The sequence below is a fragment of the Ambystoma mexicanum genome, chromosome 10, assembly GCF_040938575.1.
Source record: "Ambystoma mexicanum isolate Mex_15411 chromosome 10, UKY_AmexF1_1, whole genome shotgun sequence".
NCBI classification, from domain to species: domain Eukaryota; kingdom Metazoa; phylum Chordata; class Amphibia; order Caudata; family Ambystomatidae; genus Ambystoma; species Ambystoma mexicanum.
The window spans coordinates 1,091,626,443-1,091,646,175 of record NC_090932.1 but is presented as its reverse complement, the minus strand read 5'-3'; the positions used below and the strand labels follow the sequence as shown (position 1 = coordinate 1,091,646,175).

At 47.0% G+C, this 19,733-nt stretch overlaps 1 long non-coding RNA gene across 1 annotated transcript in view; it reads left to right on the top strand.

Annotated features, from left to right (window-relative positions):
- Positions 1–19,733, top strand: part of LOC138492006 (uncharacterized) — a 1,139,453-nt gene that overhangs the window by 1,051,395 nt on the left and 68,325 nt on the right. The gene's annotated exons all lie outside the window — the stretch shown is intronic.

Genomic DNA, 19,733 nt, shown 5'->3' with positions numbered 1-19,733 from the left:
GCAATATTGTCCTTTGAACGCACATACATAGGGCGAGGGTCCGGTCTGGTTCGATCTGCTCTTCGGTCCTGCAACCTATGATTCAGTTGAACAACAAGGTCAATGAATTCTGAGCAGTCTTTCGGGGGGTTCACTACTTGTGCGAGAACATCCTTGAGCTCCCCCCCAACCCCTGATGAAATAACGTGGTTCTCTTCTCCACTGGCCATTCTGCTTCAACTACGAGTCTATTGAACGTGGCTATGTAAGTTAATAGGTCTTGATTCCCTTGGCGTAGGGACAGAAGTTTGTTGTCTAATGCCTGACCATGAGTACGACGGGTGAACAGCTTTTCCATCTCCTGCTGAAAGCCCCTGAAGTCATGCAGCAAAGGATCGTCTTGGGCCACAAAGGGTACAGACCAGTCCGCTGCGCTACCACTCAGGTAGGATAGCACAAAAGCGACCCGTGATTGGTCATTCGGAAAGGCCCCTGGTCTACAAAGGAAGTGCAGACGGCACTGGTTCATGAACGTTGCAAACCTCTTGGGATCCCCCGTAAATCGTTGGGCGGGGCCAAGGGAACTGCCCCAGGAAGGGTTATCTGAACGGGAGTGGCTGATGGTGCTGGCATCGAGGGCACGCTTCCCAGCAATGGCGCATGCCCTGCTTGTGACTGGAGAAGTTGGCGGTTTAAATCATCAGTGCGTTCTTTGGCTACGATCAGTTCTCTCCTCATGGTGTTGGTCTCCTGCCTGGCTGCATGTACTTCGGAACGTAGCTGCCCCAACATGTGGGCTAACTGGTCGGTTTCTGACGTTTCCATGACGCCCAAGTGGATTTTGATGTGAGGCTTTGTGTTCTTTAACGCTCACCTCGTATCCATGGGGACGTCACTCAGCCTGTTCTGACCTCTTACGACCTCAAACCCTTCCCTCGAGTCTACTCGACCGGAGAATGGGCCTGAAACACAGGATTGGTAGAGTTTAACTCCATATTGTCTCTGTGTGCTTGAACCCCTTCTTCCCCGGGGTCCAACCCTTCCCTTTGATCCACAGCTCACCTTGTTTTCTTGGAAAGTGTGCTTTCCGTCCTGCTTACAGCGCAGGGGAGCGTTGATTGATACAGGCTTGTTGCTGCCTAGTTACTTAACTGGCAAGAGTCCGACAGGTAAGTATAATGAGTCTTTTGAACAGTTCTCTAACTTCGTTCCTTTCCTTCCTTAGATGATGGCCGGCGTCCGGGGATGGCGACGTGCTGCTGAGATGAGTAGCGCTGAAGGTGAGTGAGAGCACGATGCAACCCTTTCGTATTTGTATTGAACTGAGTTCTTTTTCTGTGTCTTTTAGGTGCTGCAAGGTTTTCAGCGTGGATGCCGGTTATGAAGAAGAAATGCGGTGAGTTAGCGCAGTATGCAGCGCCTCTAGATGTTTCCACGCTAACCTGGAGTGTCTTTTCCCGCTAGCCGATGGACGAGAAGTTCCGGAGACAGAGTTCCCTCAGAGCGACTGGGATTCAGGTAAGCGTTTGAAGCTTGTACAGTCTTTAAAAATAAGCGAAGATTTGCTGAATGCTTACTAATGCCTTTTTTCTGTTCTTTTCCCTTTTCCTTAGGAAGTGGCGTGTCAGGATGGGAATGACACCGCCGAAGATGCCCGCAGAACAGAAGAAGCGATGAATGATGGGCAGAAGCGCCGCAAGGTAAGGCTGTTCCTAACGGTGTTCTTGTTCTTGCAGGAGCTGAGCGCAGAAGAAAGATGCAGGCCTACTGGAGACCGATCTGAACACGGTGAGTGTCACGCTGCAGGTGCAGAAAACACAAAGCATGTTTCTCAGCCTGGGCGTGGCTTAAATAGTCTCTGGGTATCCCAGGTGTCTCTGGGCTGAACCACACCCAAAGGACTAGACTGCACATGCACTTCTGGGAGCCGAAATATGTGGGGGCATCCATCTTGTCCCCATCAATGCACTACAAGTCCAATCCCCAATGTTATCCTATGGGAATGAGTGAGTCCGGTGCCACAAGCGCCAAGTCTGACCCCAAGTGGGTCTTTGGAGGGATGGAGAGGCCCTTGAGGGCCATGTAGGTGATCGTGGCCTGGCTCCAGCCTGACATCTTGGAGGGCTGGGGACATCAGGGGCACGAATCATGACACTCTGCCAGGAGGGTGGGTGAGATCCAGGCCCTAGGCTGCAAGCAACCATACCTGACTTTTCACAAATCGAGTGTTGTGCTACGGACGCACCCCTCTTTCATGCCAAAGGTTCCATCGGAATTCCACCTCAACAAGCCTTTGGTGTTACCTGTTTTTTTTCCCAAAACCTTTGTAACCGCTGAAAGGGCCTCGCACTTGTTGGACGTGGCTCATGCCTTAAAGTTCTACGTGACACGCATGAGAGGTTTTCGGAACACTTCACAACTGTTTGTGAACTTTGGTCCTGTTAATCATGGGAAGGCTTTATCCAAGGCCTCCATTGCAAGGTGGCTCTCCGGCTGCATCATGCATTGTCATCGGTTGGTGAACCGACCGCTGCCCGGCCGTCCGAGTGATGACAGCATTCCTGTCTGGAATGTGCCCAAGCTGGACATCTGCAGGGCTGCTAAATAGAGGTGCACACACACCTTCATGAGGTTCTACTGTGTCGACAGGGATTCCAGGGAGGAGTCCAGAGTGGGCCAAGCAGTGCTACGCAACCTGCTCGCTTGAGGTGAGTCTTTTCCAGAGGTAAGAGTTAATTGCTTCTGTGGAGCCTTGCCACCTCCTGTGGTTGTGTAATGTTGTACTGCTATACATTCGTTATTCATGAGCATGTGAATCCATGCCAGACCCCATGCTGGAGAAGGAACAAGTTACTATTGGATTACTATGGATTCACATGCAAACCTTCCCTCCGACCCCTCTGCGGCTCTTCTTGATCATACTGCCACTTTACGTGCTTACCAAATCTGAAGATGGCTGCCTGAGGAGGGGCTTAGGGAGAGGGCTGTTATTGGATGGGGCAGTATGACCCAGAGGACAGTGATTGGTTTAAAGGAGAAATACAGTTTGTAAGTGAAAGTGAAACTGTTTTTTCTTTTACAGAGGATTCCCAGCCTGACGACTGGGAATATTTATGAGCATGTGAATCCATGCCAGACCCATGCTGGAGAACAATAGTTACAGGTAAGTAACTTGTTTCTTCCTAGATGTTGGTCGGGCTGTGGTTGTCAGGGGAAGCGTATATGTCTTTCATGTTTGGACCACTACAGTGATTTCCAACTGTGGGAGCCAGAGTTATTTATTTATTTATTTGGATTTATAGAGCGCACTACAGCCCACAGGCATCAAGGCACTATAATCAGAGCGTAAGAAGGCTTAATTCAGGGTTACAGGAATGCAGCCCAGCAAATGTTACTTGGTACAGGTAGTTTGGGTACATATACAGAGATACATGCAGGTATTATAAGTGCACTGTCAGACATACATAGATTTGGTATATGTGCATTTGTCAGACGAACAGCCAGGTTTTTATGGCTTTCCGGAAGGCTGCATAAGACTCAATCGACCTGATGTGAGAGGGGAGGGCGTTCCAGAAAGTGGCGGCCATAGTTGGGAACTGGTCCCACCCATATGAACGCTGCATGTTTTGGGTACTGTGATCCTGTTGGAGTATGCCGCTCTGGTGGGCCTAGAGGGAGTGGGTTTGGATACCCCATGTACTAGGTTGCGGGGTGCCAAGTCATGCACACACTTGTGCGTCAGGGCGAGTGTTTTGAAGACAATCCTTTCCTTGATGGGAAGCCAATGGACCTGCCTCCTGACCTCAGCAGAAGTTTGGTCTTCTCGCTGTTGAGGCACAACTAGTTTTCTGTCATCCAGGATTGGATCATTGAGTAGATGGAATTGAGGGTGTTCAGGTTGGACAGGTAATCACCCGAGAGGGGGATGAGCACCTGGGTATCATCTGCATAGTTGCTGCATGAGATGGCCAGGGTGTTAAAAATTTTGAACAGAGGCCCCGTAAAAAGGTTATAGAAGTTGGGAGCTATGCATGAACCCTGTGGGACCCCATACTTAAAAGACTGGGGTTGGCACAGGATGATTCGGTGAAGACCTTCATCACTCTTTCCTGTAGGAAAGAGGTAATCTATGCACAGACCCTCGGGGAGAAGTTAGCTCTGGTGGACAGGTGGCGGCAGGGGGTCTTGTGATCCACCAGATCGAATGCAGCTGATAGGTCCAGGAGAAGGAGCGCAGGTTTGCCTTCATCTTGTATGTCATCTATTTGATTTTTTTAGGTCAAGCAAGGCCGTTTCAGACCCATGTCGTGGCGGGAACCCGGACTGCCATAGACCAAGAAGATGGTTATCTTCTAGGATTTTTTGGATTTGCAGGTAGGCTGCTTTTTCCAAGATTTTTAATAGAAAGGGGACAGTGGTAATTGGTCTATAGTTCCCTGGCAACGATGGGTCAAGGGATGGTTTTTAAGGAGTGGTCGAACCCACGCTTCCTTGAGTCCAGTTGGGACATGAAGGAGAATTGGAAGGAGAAATTAATGAAGGCAGTGATAAGTGGGGCGAGGGAGGGGGCACAGTCTTTGATGATCTGAGCAGGGCAGGCCTCCCCTTTACAATTAGAGGGTTTGATGGATTTGAGGAGGGCAATAACTTCAAGTTCACTCATATCTTTAAATTCAAACACAGGGGAATGGCTGCAGTAGGTAACAGGGGACGGGGTACTGTTACTGTTGGCAACCAGGTTGGAAAGTGTCTTTTGGTGGGCTAAGATTTTAGCATGCAGGGTGTCCAACATATCAAGCATGGCAGATTGAATTTTGTTGCACCAGGTCTCATCCTTCAGGAGAGTAGGAGGTGGGGGGGAGGGAGACTCCAACTCTCTAAAGATGGCAAAAAATCTCTTTTGTCCCGGAATTTAGCATTTTCAATCCTGGTGTTGAAAGATGCGGCTTTGGCCTGAATGAGGGCATTTTTATAGTTTTTTGGAAATAGCCTTAAAGGCTGCTTTAGAGGCGTCATTGAGTTTATTTTTCCAAGTAGCAAGCTCTGCTCTTTTTTTGGAGCAAAACTCCATGAGCTCCTGGGTGAACCAGGCATTAGAGTGCTTTACTTTCTTGGCTTTCTTAAGGGTTAGTGGAGCAACACTGTCGACAGGGTGAGTAATGACCCTTTTAAATGCATTTGCCAATAGCTCTGGGTCCTTGGGGAAAGGGGGTGAGAGGGCAAACACTGAGATGTAGGGTATGATATTCTCTTTGGTGAGCTTCCGAGAGCTTCTTGAAAATGAGGCAGGAAGAGGGACGGTCTGCTTAGGAGGCCCTTTGGAGGTGTTAATGTCGAATTTGATGCAGTGGTGGTCAGACCAGGGAATTGGAGTGATCTCAGTGACCAGAAGGGAGCAGTTGTGATGAGACACCCAGTCGAGCGTGCAACCTTTAATGTGGGTTGGATTAGAGAAGACTTGGGTGAACCCTAGGTTCGATGGAACCTTTTGCAAGGTGGTAGCGTGGGCGTTGTGCGGGTCATTGAGCCCTAGATGCAGGTCACCCAGGAGCATGATTTTGGAAGAGCTTTTTAGGTTGTCTGATAGGGTGTGAATTAAGGCCTCGTGAAAATCAGTGGTGGGGCCGGGGGCCAGGGGGCGGTAGACGACATGGAAGGCAATGGTGCAGTTAGGGGAGAGCCTCAGTTTGAGTAGAAGGTAGTCAGATTTGTGACCAAGTTCGCCTTGTATCCTTCTGATGGTGAGAGTCTCTCTGGTTTTGACAGCAACTCCACCGCCCCTTAGAGAGGACCGGTCCTGCCTAAATATGGAATAGCTGCAAGGGATGGGTTGGGTAAGAGCGGGGCCGGATGTCTCATTTAGCCAGGTTTCACTAACAAACAGTAAGTCAATTTTGTCCCTGGTGATAAGGTCTTGAACGTCTAGGGCGTGTACAGGTAGGGACCTGGAGTTGACCAAGGCACACTTGAGGGGGGACAACTGGTGATGGAGACAAGGTGGCAGGAGAAAGGGAGGGGTGCCCAAAATGTAAGGAGAAATGGTCTTGGACCGGTGGGGGGCAAGGCTAGGAGCAGGTGCCGTAGGCACAGTGGAATTGCAGGGCAGATGGGGTGCATAGGAGGTAGGAGAAAGTATACATGTAGTAGCAACATCAACAGCACATACAATGTTGGGGCACGGGCAGCAGGCATAGATACACATGTAGTTGTGGCAGGCATAGATACATATGTAGTAACATCATCAACAGCACATAGCAATGGTGGGGTATGGGCAGCAGGCATAGATACACATGTAGTTGTGGCAGGCATAGATACGCAAGTAGTAGCATCATCAACAGCACATAGCAATGGTGGGGCATGGGCGGCAGGCATAGATACACATGCAGTAGTGGTAGGCATAGATACGCATGTAGTAGCATCATCAACAGCACATGGCAATGGTGGGGCATGGGCGGCAGGCATAGATACACATGTAGTAGTGTCAGGCATAGATACACATGTAGTAGCATCATCAACAACACATGGCAATGGTGGGGCATGGGCGGCAGGCATAGATACACATGTAATAGTGTCAGGCATAGATACGCATGTAGTAGCATCATCAACAGCACATGGCAATGATGGGGCATGGGCTACAGGCATAGATACACATGTAGTAGTGACAGGCATAGATACACATGTAGTAGCATCATCAACAGCACATGGCAATGATGGGGCATGGGCGACAGGCATAGATACACATGTAGTAGTGACAGGCATAGATACACATGTAGTAGCATCATCAACAGCACATGGCAATGATGGGGCATGGGTGACAGGCGTAGATACACATGTAGTAGTGGCAGGCATAGATACGCATGCAGTAGCATCATCAACAGTACATAGCAATGGTGGGGCATGGGCGGCAGGCATAGATACACATGTGGTAGTGGCAGGCATAGAAACACATGTTGTAGCATAATTGGTAACACAAGGCAATTGTGGTGTAGGTCCGATAAGCACTAGTGAATTTGCAGGCAGTAGAGGTGAAAGTTCAGGTGGCAAAGGCCCTGTGGCAGGATGGGTAGTGGGCGGGTGCTTTTGCAGGCTCGCAATGAAGAATCTAGCTACAGCGAGGCCTGATGGACGGTGTAGGTGCGGGACCTGTGGAAACTGTTTTGAAGGACTATGGACTTGGAGGTCGAGGAGGAGTAGCCTTTTGGAGCAGTTGATATGATGTTTTGAGGCCTACGTTTTTGTCCTGCTGTTGTGTGTGTTTTGTGGCCTTAAGGGATTAGATGGGCTCCATTTGGGTGGGCCATCGGAAAGTTTTAGTTTAAGGCCTGTTCATTTTAAATGCAGTTGTGTTCGTGTCGGGTTGTCCCAATGAATAATTTCTGCAGTGCTTTAGGTTGCAGGGATGCGTGATGGTTTTTTTTATTTTTTTATTTTTTTATTTTACTTGTTCAATTTACAAAAGAAATTTTTACATGAAAATGAAACATTTCCCATCCTTTCCCACTTTGATATGTCCATTCCAATTTAAGGAAAATGAAAGACAGGGAAGACAGAGAGCGAAATCAAGAAAGAAAGAGGGATTCCTTGGCACTGGGCTAGTTGTAGACATGGGTGACAAGACGGGGGATCAGTCTCCCTTCCGATCTAACGAAGAATAGGAAGGGCTCTCAATCAGGTCTCATTCTTGATCTTCAAGTTTCAAGTTCATAAAGAATTGCGAGACCGCAATCACATAAGAGGTATTATCTCCCTCTATTAGTCTGTTCCACCAATCCTCTTCTCCACATATAGTCGACTCTTTGAATATGTGTGCAAAGTGTCTGCTTCTCAGATTCGTCAAGTTTGTACATGGCAACAACAGGTGTCGCAGTGACTCAATTTGGTCTTTCTTATTACAGAAACAGCACCTGTTTTCCAACGAGATCTTTCTTATCGCTCTGATTTCATTTATTGGCAGGAGGTTCATTCGGAAACGCATAAACATGTTTCTCAGACATCTATTTGGGAGCTTTTTTAGATGGTTCGACATATCATTTATGCTCCTTGTTGTTGGTGGCTGATGTTTTATTAGTTTGCTTCTGTTTTCCAAAGATGTCGTCTGAATCCAGTCTCGTTCCCACAGTTTTTGTTTAACTTTGTCTGGGTTTTGTATTAGTTCTTCCTCAGAACTATCTATCTCATCCAGTGTTTTTTGATTTTCTTTCACCCAGTTCGTCAGCAGGTTACTTCTTTGATCTTCGAATCAGTGCAGATAATAGTCACTACATTTGGACATTTGCTGATTTTAATCTTTCTGTATAGCATTATTGTATTTCTTACCACCATCGACTCTAGAGATTGTAGGCCCAGTTCTTGGCGTATAGTTGGAACAGGCGTTGATGCTGGTAAATTCAATGTACTTCGCCAGATGAGCCCTTCAATGCGCTTCCAGAATTTTCGTGGGATCATCAGCATAGCGTCTGCGCCATATATTAGGGGGGGAACCACTTTTCCCTTGTAGAATTGTATCAAGGGAATTGTTGTGAATTGAGAGAATCTTCCGTCTATCACTTTGGCCTGACTTGCCAGCTTCTTTGTTTTTTCCAAAGGATGTTTTTGCATTGGACACTCTTGTTTGTTGTTACTAAGAATCACCCCTAGATACTTAAATTCCTTCACCTGTTCAATCTTCTCCCCATCTGAAGTTTTCGGTACGAGTGTTGTGTTTTTCCATGGTCATGACTTTGGTTTTGGTTTTATTAATTTCCAAGTTGTTCTTCTTTATGTAGACTGCCAGCTCGTTTAATTGGCGCTGAAGGCCAATCGGCGTGTAATCCAGTAAGATAAGGTCGTCCGCGTAAAGTAATCTAGAGATCTTAGATCTTCCTACTGTCGGTGGAAATGAGCGGATCTCCAGTTCTGCATCTTTAATGTCCCAGAGGTATGAGTTTAATAGCGTCGGGGCAAGGGGACACCCTTGCTTTACTCCTCTGGCCATGGGAATTTGTTCTGAAAGGAGCCCTTCTCGGTTTAAGCGTACCCTAATAGAAGTGTTTTGGTGAAGAGCTCTAAGGGGTTCCAGAATGCCTCCCAGGCAGCTTTTTGCTCTTAGTTTTTCCCATAGGATTTCCTGGTTGACCTGGTCGAAGGCCTGGACCAGGTCAACGAATGCCAGATGGATTTTTGGACTTCCTTCATGGATCTTACTTTTTAAAACGCTTAGCAGCAAGATGTTCGGGGCCGTCGCTGCGTCCTTCACAAACCCAGATTGAAGTGGGTCTTCATTGCCAGAGGTTCTTGCCCATTTTTGAAAGTTTTCCAAAAGAAATGAGCCGAAAATTTTCCCAACAACGTCGAGGAGTGCTATTGGGGGATAGTTCTTGGGTTCCTCTCTTGGTCCATGTTTTTAGATTGGCACAATAGTTGCAGTTGTCCATGAGGTGGGTATGGATCTGTGTAATGTGCAGTTCTTTATAACCTCATGGATAAATTCAGCCCATTTTTCTTGATGTTCTTTTAGGTCAGCGTTTGTGGTTGTGTGAGTTTTTTGAGTGCGATAAGTATGCAGCGTTTGAGCTTATATTGGTTAGTGAGTTACATGACCTTTACCATGCTAACATTTACAGTTGTGTCCGAGTGTGGCATTTGTTGGCCCTCACATTACCATCTAGACGCGGGGCAGGCCAACACCCAGGACTCCATCCAGGTGTGGTCATGCCAACATTCACACTCCCACCCAGATGCGATTTAGGCTAGTGTCTGAGACCCGTCTGATGCTTGTAATGTTTACAAGCATCAGAAAATATCCAACCTGCTTGCTTGATGTTACCCGTCACTTTATTTCAAGAATCCACATAAGCACACAATGTCAGGAAAAGCAGATTCCATCACAAGAATATCCACATTAAAAAGTGTGCTGGTCTGTAAAATCTGTCAGAAATGGGCGCAGTACCGCTGGCCGCCTGTGTGACAGCTGTCAGTTAATTACATTCGAAGCTTAACTTATGCAGTTAACAGTTGTAGTTTGTGGCTTCATAGTCTCCTTAGTGTAAATAAATCTTGTTTGTCATTTTAAAAAGTGCATCTTTCTTTTGAAAATGTTGACTGTTTCTGAAAAAACCGACCTCCACAAAAACCTTCATAACTTCTTCTTCAGCGTGTTTGCTAGAAACGAAATTTCAGTGTCTACTTGAAGCTAACATCCTCAGCTTTCCAACAAACCCAAATTCGCATCCATAGTTATTCCGCAATCGCGCTTACCATTCGCGGAAGAGTTTGCCGCAAATTTTCTGTTTGGCTCAAATCCATCACACGTGAAATAGCTGTTCTTTGCATCTGACCTCAGAATTAAGTTTTCAACCTGCTAGTTACTGAATAATCATTGCTAGTGTTTATCTGAAACCATACAAAGCAACTCCCATTAGTATTGAATCCATTTTAGTGAATTAAATCCATTTTCAGTGTTTTTACCATTCCATTCAAAGCCAAATTCATAACCATTTGACAAGTTTTTCTCTGTGTTTGCTGGGGGGAAATTGGGATTGATAATGTATTTGTTGAGTGTGTATTCCTGAAACCTGTTTTCTCTCCTTCCATCTCTTTATACTGCATATTGGGGGGATTGAGTAGTGTGCAGGGGGAAAGAGTAATCACATTGCATTTTTGATTGAACCCACACAAAGTATTATTCTATGCTGCATTATTTTTCCTATCATTACTTCGTGTGATTAAAGAGATTTGTTGTGACATCACCCCATTGGTGATCCTTGTATAAATATGAAATAGTGTCATATATATGTATTGTGAAAAACTTAAAATAAATCCTTTTAATTTTGCAAAACAGCCTGCTTCCTGGTTCAGTGTGACCGGGGGGGGATTCAAAGAGAGGGGCGTGATATAAGGGTATATCATTCAGAAATAAAAGAACTTATAGACATAAATAAATAATTAAGGGTTCCAGCTGTGCATCACATGCTAGGCATTGATTTAGGTGGAGTGCTGGGTTGAAATCACTTACAAGATTGGGGGCTCGTGTCCGGGATTTCTGAATTAGACATACCACTTGTGAAAGTCTAATACAGTGTGCTAACTGACAGGGTTCATAAACCCTGTTGGGCTACCACGCTGTGTTACACTGTGAAAAGCACCCATCAATAGGAATGCTCTAAGGAATTGGTCTGTTTTGCATATATAAAATAAACTCCTGTAAGTCAGAAAGGAAATCAATATTTCCGGAATGGCAACCTTGGTAGAAATCAATATGGCTAAACAACACTACTGCTTAAATTATTTGTAAGGGGTGAATGGACAGAGCGGGATCAGAATGTGTGGTTGCAGGCAATCACAGAACAGACCACTGCAACAGGGTTAGACATATGGCAAGATCAGGGTCCATTACATGTGGCCCTGAGTAAACTGTATATGGCCCCTAAATCAAAGGAAGAGCAAAGCAAGATTGCCAAATTAGCGGCATATCTGTACCATCATATTGGAGCAATACATGACAAATATGCAGAGGGTCAAAATCTGGCAAACAAGCAACTGCAAGCATTGGAAAAAGCCCAAACTGATCTGGACTCTACTGAGCAAAGGCTACAGAGGAGCCATGAATCAGAAAACGAAAGTAGGCAGTACCTAACCAAAATAAAAGAAGATATGGGTATCCTGCAGCAGGAGAAGGTAGAACAGGATACCAGAACGCTGGCCTTGCAGAAGGAGTACCAGGAAAGTTTGAACTCTCTACTGCAGAGCCAGAAAAAGCTGGAACAGCAAATACATTTTAACGGGGCATGCGCAGAGCAGGTAGTCACCCTGCAAAGCTGCCTAGACAAAGAAAAAGAAGAGAATAATATACTAATTCTGAAAGACCTGGACACCCAGGCAGAATTTGATGAAGAGCGCCAGAAAGCTGGTGCGCTCCAAAGACAGAGGGACGACCTGGCTGCACAGAGGCATACTCTTGCTCAGGAAAGGGACACCGAAGGCCATGAAGTCTGTTATTTAAAAGAAAAGATAGAAGAAAATCACCTGGCCCTTCAGGGACTGGATGACCTCCAAAAAGACCATGAAAAATTGTTAGAGCACACCAGTAGGGTGGAAGATGCTCTAGCAAGGAAGGACCAGGCCAGTATGGATAGAACTCAGGAGGTAACCCTCCTGCAGCAAAAACTGGCCCATTACTCTAAAACGACACAGGAAGCGCAGAGAGACAATGAGGCTCTCTGTGAGAAAAATGACAGGCTCCACAGACAGGTAGCTATACAAGAGCAATTGATAATAACTAGCAAGGCCTTGATAGAGGAACAGAAAGCTCAAGTTATTGCATGGCAACAGGGAGCAGGGGCTGAGAGAGATGAGGTCAGCTGGGAAAGGGAAACTCCTGAGCATAACCTCAGGAACCCTAGTACCAGAGGCTTTCATCTCTTCCAATCCCTGTACTCTGCCAACCCCATGTCCACTGGTGCACATGAGCCAAGCGCCACGGGGATGGCAGACCTCAACCCAACGAGGAGTATGGGGCTCATAGACCAGATCCTCCCCGGAATGGATGGGCGGGGATCTGGGTATGGGTCCCAAGTACTGTAAAATTCAGTGGGGAACTCCATGAGAGTAGGCCCACTAAAGGGCATCCTGAAAACCTCTGCCCAGCTAGGACTTTGGGGGGGGGACTCATCAACTCCTGGGAGTAAAGAGGAATCAGAAGATTCCTCTGAGCACCCCAGGACACAGAAAACTAAGCCCCCACATTCTGCCAGCCATTCCCAGGCTCACAGAATCCGGGAGAGCCTGGAAGACCAGACGGGCACCTCTGGTAGCAGTGCCTCTGAGTCAGAGGAGGAATGGACCAAGGTCACCCGAACCAAAAAAGCAAACAAGGTCCGAAGGGCCTTGCTCAAGGATCCCCTAAAGCAAATCAAAGCGATAAGGAGCGTCATCACGCGCTATCATGAAACGCAAAGTATTCCGTTTGGGAGCACCTAGAGCTCTTTGAACAGATGATGGAAACTTTCCATTTGAAGGACAGCAAGAGCTGTATTCAATATGTGAAATGGACCTTCTCTAAAGAGTACTCCAGCTTCTTTGCGGGGCTTGAGGACCAAAATCATTCTAGATGGTCCACCTATAGGGCGGCCATCTTGAAACATTTTTATGTGCACAGAAATCCTCAGGATGCTCGCAAGGCAGCCTAGAACTTGCATTGTGGGGAAGATCAGGCCCCACAAGAATGTGCTCAGGAATTAAAGTGTGCCTTTGCTCAGACCACCAAAAGGGTGCGCACTGTCAGCAAAGAGTTTGTGAATACTTTTTTCCGCTCTCTCCCCAAGTACATCATGACCCAGCTAGTGAGAGACTTTCACGAGAAAAGATCACAAGACTGGGTCATTGAACAAGCCACACGAATTTATGAGGTGCAAAAGCCAGTGGAAAACAAAATAATCCAAACAGCCCCAAACAAACCAACACCGCTGCCGCTGCTAAGGTGGCAGAGGTGAAGGTTGCCCCATTTTAGATTTAGAGATGGGGGCCTAATAACCTGCCTGCACAGAATCAAAGCAACCCCAAGCCAAGAAGGCCCTCGGGCCAGTCACAAACAGGGAGCCAGGGAGGTAGTCCCACAAATGGGACCCCTAACTCCCCAGACTACATCAGCCTCCGCCATAAGGGGAATATACCCATCCCGGGTTATGTGTGGAATCCTCCAGCCCAAGGGGGGGGGTCCAACCAAACAGCAGCTAACCCAGGAAACTTTCCTCCTCACTTTCCTCAGGAGGGCAGGCAGTAATTCCCCAAATACTGGACAGAATTTCTTCCCCAGGTACCCACAAAACTGTCAACCCCAAAACCACACATCCTTCTTTGCCCAATTTCCTGATCCCAGACAACCTAATCCGGGAGAGGGGAAGCCAAGGGTGGAGGGGTACCCACATTTTCCAAACCCGGGGTATTTTGGGAGAAGGGATAGCTACCCTTCCCGGGATCAGCCCAGGGGAGACAACAGAACCCCGTATCAGCCTGAGCGGGTGTCATAACTAGAGCGCCAGGTCCAAAACATGGCACAGGATCTCGGTCGCATGGTGAGGGCTCAACAGAACCCTTAGATGAGCATGCCAGCGCAGAATGCCTCAAACACAGGACCTGGTGCTCCAGAGCAATGACAGGGGAAGAACCCCGACAACCCACCGGTTCCCAGGGAGGAGGCACAAGGGGAAGGGGGTGTAAAGCCTTGGAGGAAGCTTCCTTCCCCACTTGTAAAAAGCCCCTGGAAAACCCACGAACCTGAACCAAAATCTCCTGCCCCTGAAAATCTGCCACCCAAGGATCAGAGGGGGGTAGGAGAAATAAAGAGCCCAAACAGACCCATTTTGTGGAGGAGGCACACATCTTCCAATTTGAAGGAGAGGGGTCCTGAGAGGATTCAGGGAAAAGGATCTTCTCCTTCAGAGATGGGGGCACTCCTCCCAAAGAAAAATGTGTCCTAAAGGATCCAAATCCAGACTGGGTAGATGTGGGGACTGAGCTAGCGCCGCCCATCATCAAACCCCAGAATCATCAGCAGGAAAATCCCCTGGTTCAAACCCATCCTGGTGACTGCCTCCAAAAAGGGGGGGCAGCCCAGAACCAAAACCAGGGGAACCCAAAACTTCCCCCATATTCCAGCTGTCACCTTTTCTTTTCAGATTCCCAAGACTCCAAACAGAATCTTGCCCAAATCACCTCTCTATCAGTGTCCGTATCTAAGAAATTAACTCACCAGTTGTCCAAAAATGTACATTATCTGTGCCCCCTTGAGGAGTAGGAGGGAAGATTCTATGCCCTGGGCTAGATACAGGGGCAGTGTACAATTTTGGCACTGGTGGACACTGGATCCCAAGCTACCCTTCTGTCAAAAAGGGCCTTTGATAAACTGAATTCAGGAAGGGGGGAGAATTACCAAATTCCTCTCAGCCCTCTTCCTGGACAACTTGAGAACTTCGATGGGAAGGAAATTCACATCGAGGACACTGCGGATTTGGATATTAAAATTGGGCACACAAGTTGAAGCACCCGGTCATAGTTGTAACTCCAGAGCGCACATCTTGTTTACTAGGGAATGACCTCCTGCGAAGGTTGTCACCCCTCATAGATTGTGTAAACAAGGTCCTCTGGACCCAGACTAGCAGACCAATAAAATTAAAACAGAGTGTCAACCGTGTGAGTTTAAATGGCACCTGCCACATGGTTGAACAAAAATCTGACCAAGTAGAATTTCACTTCCAGAACAACCAAATCCCAGACGTGACAGTAATAGCAGTAGGACCGCAAACTGGTGTTGGGGGGCTCCTCGCTATTTCTGAAAATCAACCTTCCTTCCAGTCTAAGGTGGTATTCCACACTGGAAGGAAATACTCTGAAATTCTTTACAAATTCACAATCAGAAAATCCCACTCCTATAGTCCAGAAAGATGAGAAATCAGCTCAGAGCCTGGCTGATATTTAGCAAATTGGAGAGCAGTTGTTCAGCCCTATTCAGTTAAATGAAGGGAAGGACTCTGTTCTCGCCCGAGTTTGTCTGAACAATGGTAAGAGCTTCATCAGCGAAGCCATGTTCCGCCGACTCCCAACCATTCCCACATTTAAACTCATAGACAAATGGGAAATGGTACTGGAAGCACCCAATTCCAAACATCTCCTGCCAAGCAGGTGTATGCTCAAAATCTCCATAGGCAACAAGAGCATAGTCCATAATTGTTGGGTCGTGCGAGACGTCACTGCCACCTTTTACTTAGACAGTGACATTCTCAATCGCTTTGCCATTAGTTTGGACCTAATAAACTTCGAAGCTTGGTCCCGATTAGCGGATAATCCCATGGGCTTTGATGACCCAGAGAAAGCATTTAGGTCAGCTCAACTGCTGCCTTATGCAGTTGAAATTCAGATTGGAGAGGAAGTCACCATCCCAGAAAGGACCCGAAAATTCTCACTTGAAGTGAAAGTTAAAAGAGGACAGAAATTGAAAAACCCTGACGCCTATATTCATCTTTATGCTTATTTCCAACAGCAAGGGTAGGGGGTGAACCCAACACCACTAGTCAACATAGAACATGACACCATTCCAATAGAGGTGGATAACATCGACTTAAAGAGTATCACTCTAGCCGCAGGTGCCATTATTGGAATGGCGGTTGATGACAGACATTTTTCCATAGATTTAGGCAATGAACTGTTAGGACCAATCCCCAAGGACTGTTTTGACAGTGATAGTGATGACAACACAACACCAGACAGGATCTTTACCCGGCATGGGGGGAATTTCCTGGTGTATTCTTCCTGCCCTTATGTTAAGGAAGATGTGACCTGTGACATCAGGAGGGATGAGGTGATATTCCAAGTCTGCAAGGACTGCCTTCCCCACCTGAAGCCACCAGTCCAAAATCAGCACTTTGACCAGGGACTTCTCCACCCAGCTGGAGGAGGCCGCTGAGATAGCAAAACCGGAAGTCTTTCCAGGCTTCATGCAGATGGTTGAAGAGAGAGTCAACCTAGCTGATGCCTGTGAGACTCTGGAGCAGAAGCAAAAATTGGCATGTCTCCAGTGTTTGTGAAGCAATATCACTTGCCTCTCGCATCAATGGAGTCCCTTATTGAAATAATGAAGAACCTTGAGTCCCGTGGGATAATCCGTCAAATCCACAGCACCTTCAATAATCCAGTGCTGGGGATTTTGAAGCAAAACGGCCAGTGGAGACTCTGTGCTGACCTTAGGGAGCTCAACAAACGGGTCAATACTTCCTGATGGCCTCTTCCCTACATTGACCAAGGGCTGGCCCAGATCCAGGGGTCACAGGTATTCACTGCAATAGACCTGACCAATGGGTACTGGACTGTACCTGTCAGTAGGGAGGGCCAATACAAGCTGGCGTTCACCTTCGGGGGGCAGCAGTACACATTGACCCAGACTCCCTTCGGATATATCAACTCCGGCAATTAATTTAAAATTTTTCTACATAAGGCCATGCCCGACCTGGGTGAAAGGGGTAACCTGGCTTATGTAGATGATGTTCTAGTCAAAAGCTCAACTGTGGAGGAACAATTAGCGGAGATCCATTATGTTCTGACACAGTTAAGGGCTGCCAGAGCAAAACTTTCCTTTCAAAAGGCACAGTGGTGCAGAACCCGTGTCAATTTCTTGGGGCATTAGATTACTCCTCAGGGTCTCTGTCCCCAGGAAAAGAAAGTGGAAGCACTCCAGAAATTAAAAGACCCCACAACTCTGCGGGAACTAAGGAGCCTCCTTGGACTGACTAATTACAGCAGAAAGTTCATTGAGGACTATGCAGAGATCACAAGACCCCTGATTCATGTTTTGAAGGGGGGGTCAAGTGGGAGTGGGGTCCAGAACAAGCCGAGGCAGTAAGACTCTTACAAGCACCTTGCTTAGCTTACCCTGTCAAAAACAAGGAGTTCTTCTTGGAGACAGGGTCCTCAAATACATGCTTGACTGCAGTATTATATCAAAAGCATGACAAGATCAATAAAGTAATCTCCTATGCGAGTAAAACTTTATCCTCTGTGAAGGAAAAATTCAATGATTGTGAGAAGGCACTCCTGGCAAAGGTTTGGGCATTGAAGAATTACCACTTGTTTATCCAGGAGGAACATATCATAGTGGAGACTCCACACCAGCCTCTGCAATATCTCCAAAGTGACAGAATCCGGGCTGGAAATGTGAGTAATTCCCAAATTACTTCCTGGATTCTGTCAATGCAAGGCTTTCCTATGGAGGTCAGATATGGCCAAAACAAGAAGAGTCCCCTCGCGCAAGGTCGGCTGACTTGCATGATAGTGCCAGAGAAAACTGTCTCGAGGACGAAAGTCTTAAAATCAAGGACAACATGGAGGCATACCTCAATTCCCCACACAAAGTCTTTGAAGAAGACAAGTGTGTCGGAATGCCCACTGTCTATGTGGATGGATGATCCTACCATGTTGACAAAAACGGGGAAAAAGAACTTGTGTCCGGCGTAGGGAATGCATGGGTAAATGAGGCCCCAGAACCCTCTGCTGGGTACAAGATTGGTCCCAAAGTAGTCAAGTGGCAGAGTTGATGGCTGTGCATCAAGCCATCCTCACTGCTGTCCAACACCAACTCCACGAACTGGTCATAATCACAGATTCAGATTATGTACGGAACGGGTCCGTGGAGCACCTGGTTAACTGGAAAACCAGAGGCATGCTATGTACTAATTACAAACCATTGAAACCTGGGAAATTATTCCAAAATATTGATGATCTGGTCACCTCGAATGGGATGACCATCTACTGGAAAAAGATCAAGGGTCATTCCAAAGTAGAGGGACCAGACATATCTGGAAATGACCTAGCTGATCAGCTGGCCAAAACCGGAGCCATCCAAGGAGATCTACTTGAGATTGAGTCCCTGTTGGGGGAAATCCAGGTCGCTGCTCTCACTAGGTCCCAGACAAGTGCTCACAATGAACTCGCAACTGCACAATGGAGTAAGGAGACCCCAGATACTGATTTGATTACGGCTCAAAAAGGGGATCCAATAATTGGTAAGTTTTATCAACACATTGAGGACACTGAGAACTTTCCCCTGACGGATACCGATTGCATAGCTAAGGAAGACCTCAGAGTGTTGATGAAATGTCCACAAATGTTCCAAATCCAAGATGGTTTGTTGGTGTGGAGATCCCTACCTGGCCATGATCAGTGGGTGGTCCCGACCTCATTCCGAAGCCTGATGTTAAGTCACGCCCATGATGCGGCCACAGACGGTCATAGGGGGTTTCATACAACACTTGAAATCTTAAGAGAGGTTGCATACTGGCCAGGACCTCAACCAATACTTGAAGGGGTGTCTTGTGTGTGCACAATTTAAGCTAACATGCCTCACACACCGTGGGCCACTCCAAAAGAGGGAGATGACACTGACATGGTCAGATTTGCAAGTCGATTTTATCGGGCCCGTGATTCGCTCCTTTAGGGGGAACAAGTACATGTTGACCGTGACATGCTTGTTCACTAAATGGGTGGAATGTCTCCCGGCCCCACATTGCAAGGCAGAAACATCAGCTGCCCTGATGATCAACCACATCTTTTCGCGTTTTGGACTACCCCAAAGGATCGAGTCAGACCGAGGTAGTCACTTCACTAGCGAAGTAATGATAAAGATGTGAGAGATACTTGGGGTCAAAAGGAAATGACACATTGCCTACCGGCTAGCCTCTACTGGTGCAGTGGAGAGATACAACAAGACAATTGTGAGCATATTAAAAAAAGTTTGTGGCAGATTCTAGGCCAAATTGGGATATCAGATTACCTCTTGTCCTGATGGCCATCAGATCTACCCCTTCATCTGCAACTAAAATGTCACGGTTTGAGCTGATGACTGGACGCAGGATGGTGCTTCCCCAGTATCTGCTGAACAAAACCCAAGAGCAGACATTGACCAATGCCTCCACAACTCATAAGTGTGTCGAAAATCTGAGAAAACACCTTCAACATGCTTTTGCCTATGCTCAGAGAAATCTAGAGATATCTGCAGACATCACGAAGACCCACTATGACTTAAAGACGACTAGAAAAGAATACCATGTAGGAGACCGGGTCTACTTATACAATTTCCAAAGGATCCAGGCCAAACAGCGCAAATTTTTGCCTAGCTGGAGGGGTCCTTTTGAAATTGTAGACAAAATCTTACCAGTCGCCTACAAAATCTGCATCCCCAAAGGCAGGTTGACAGAGGGGGAAGATAAGTGGGTCCATATCAACCAACT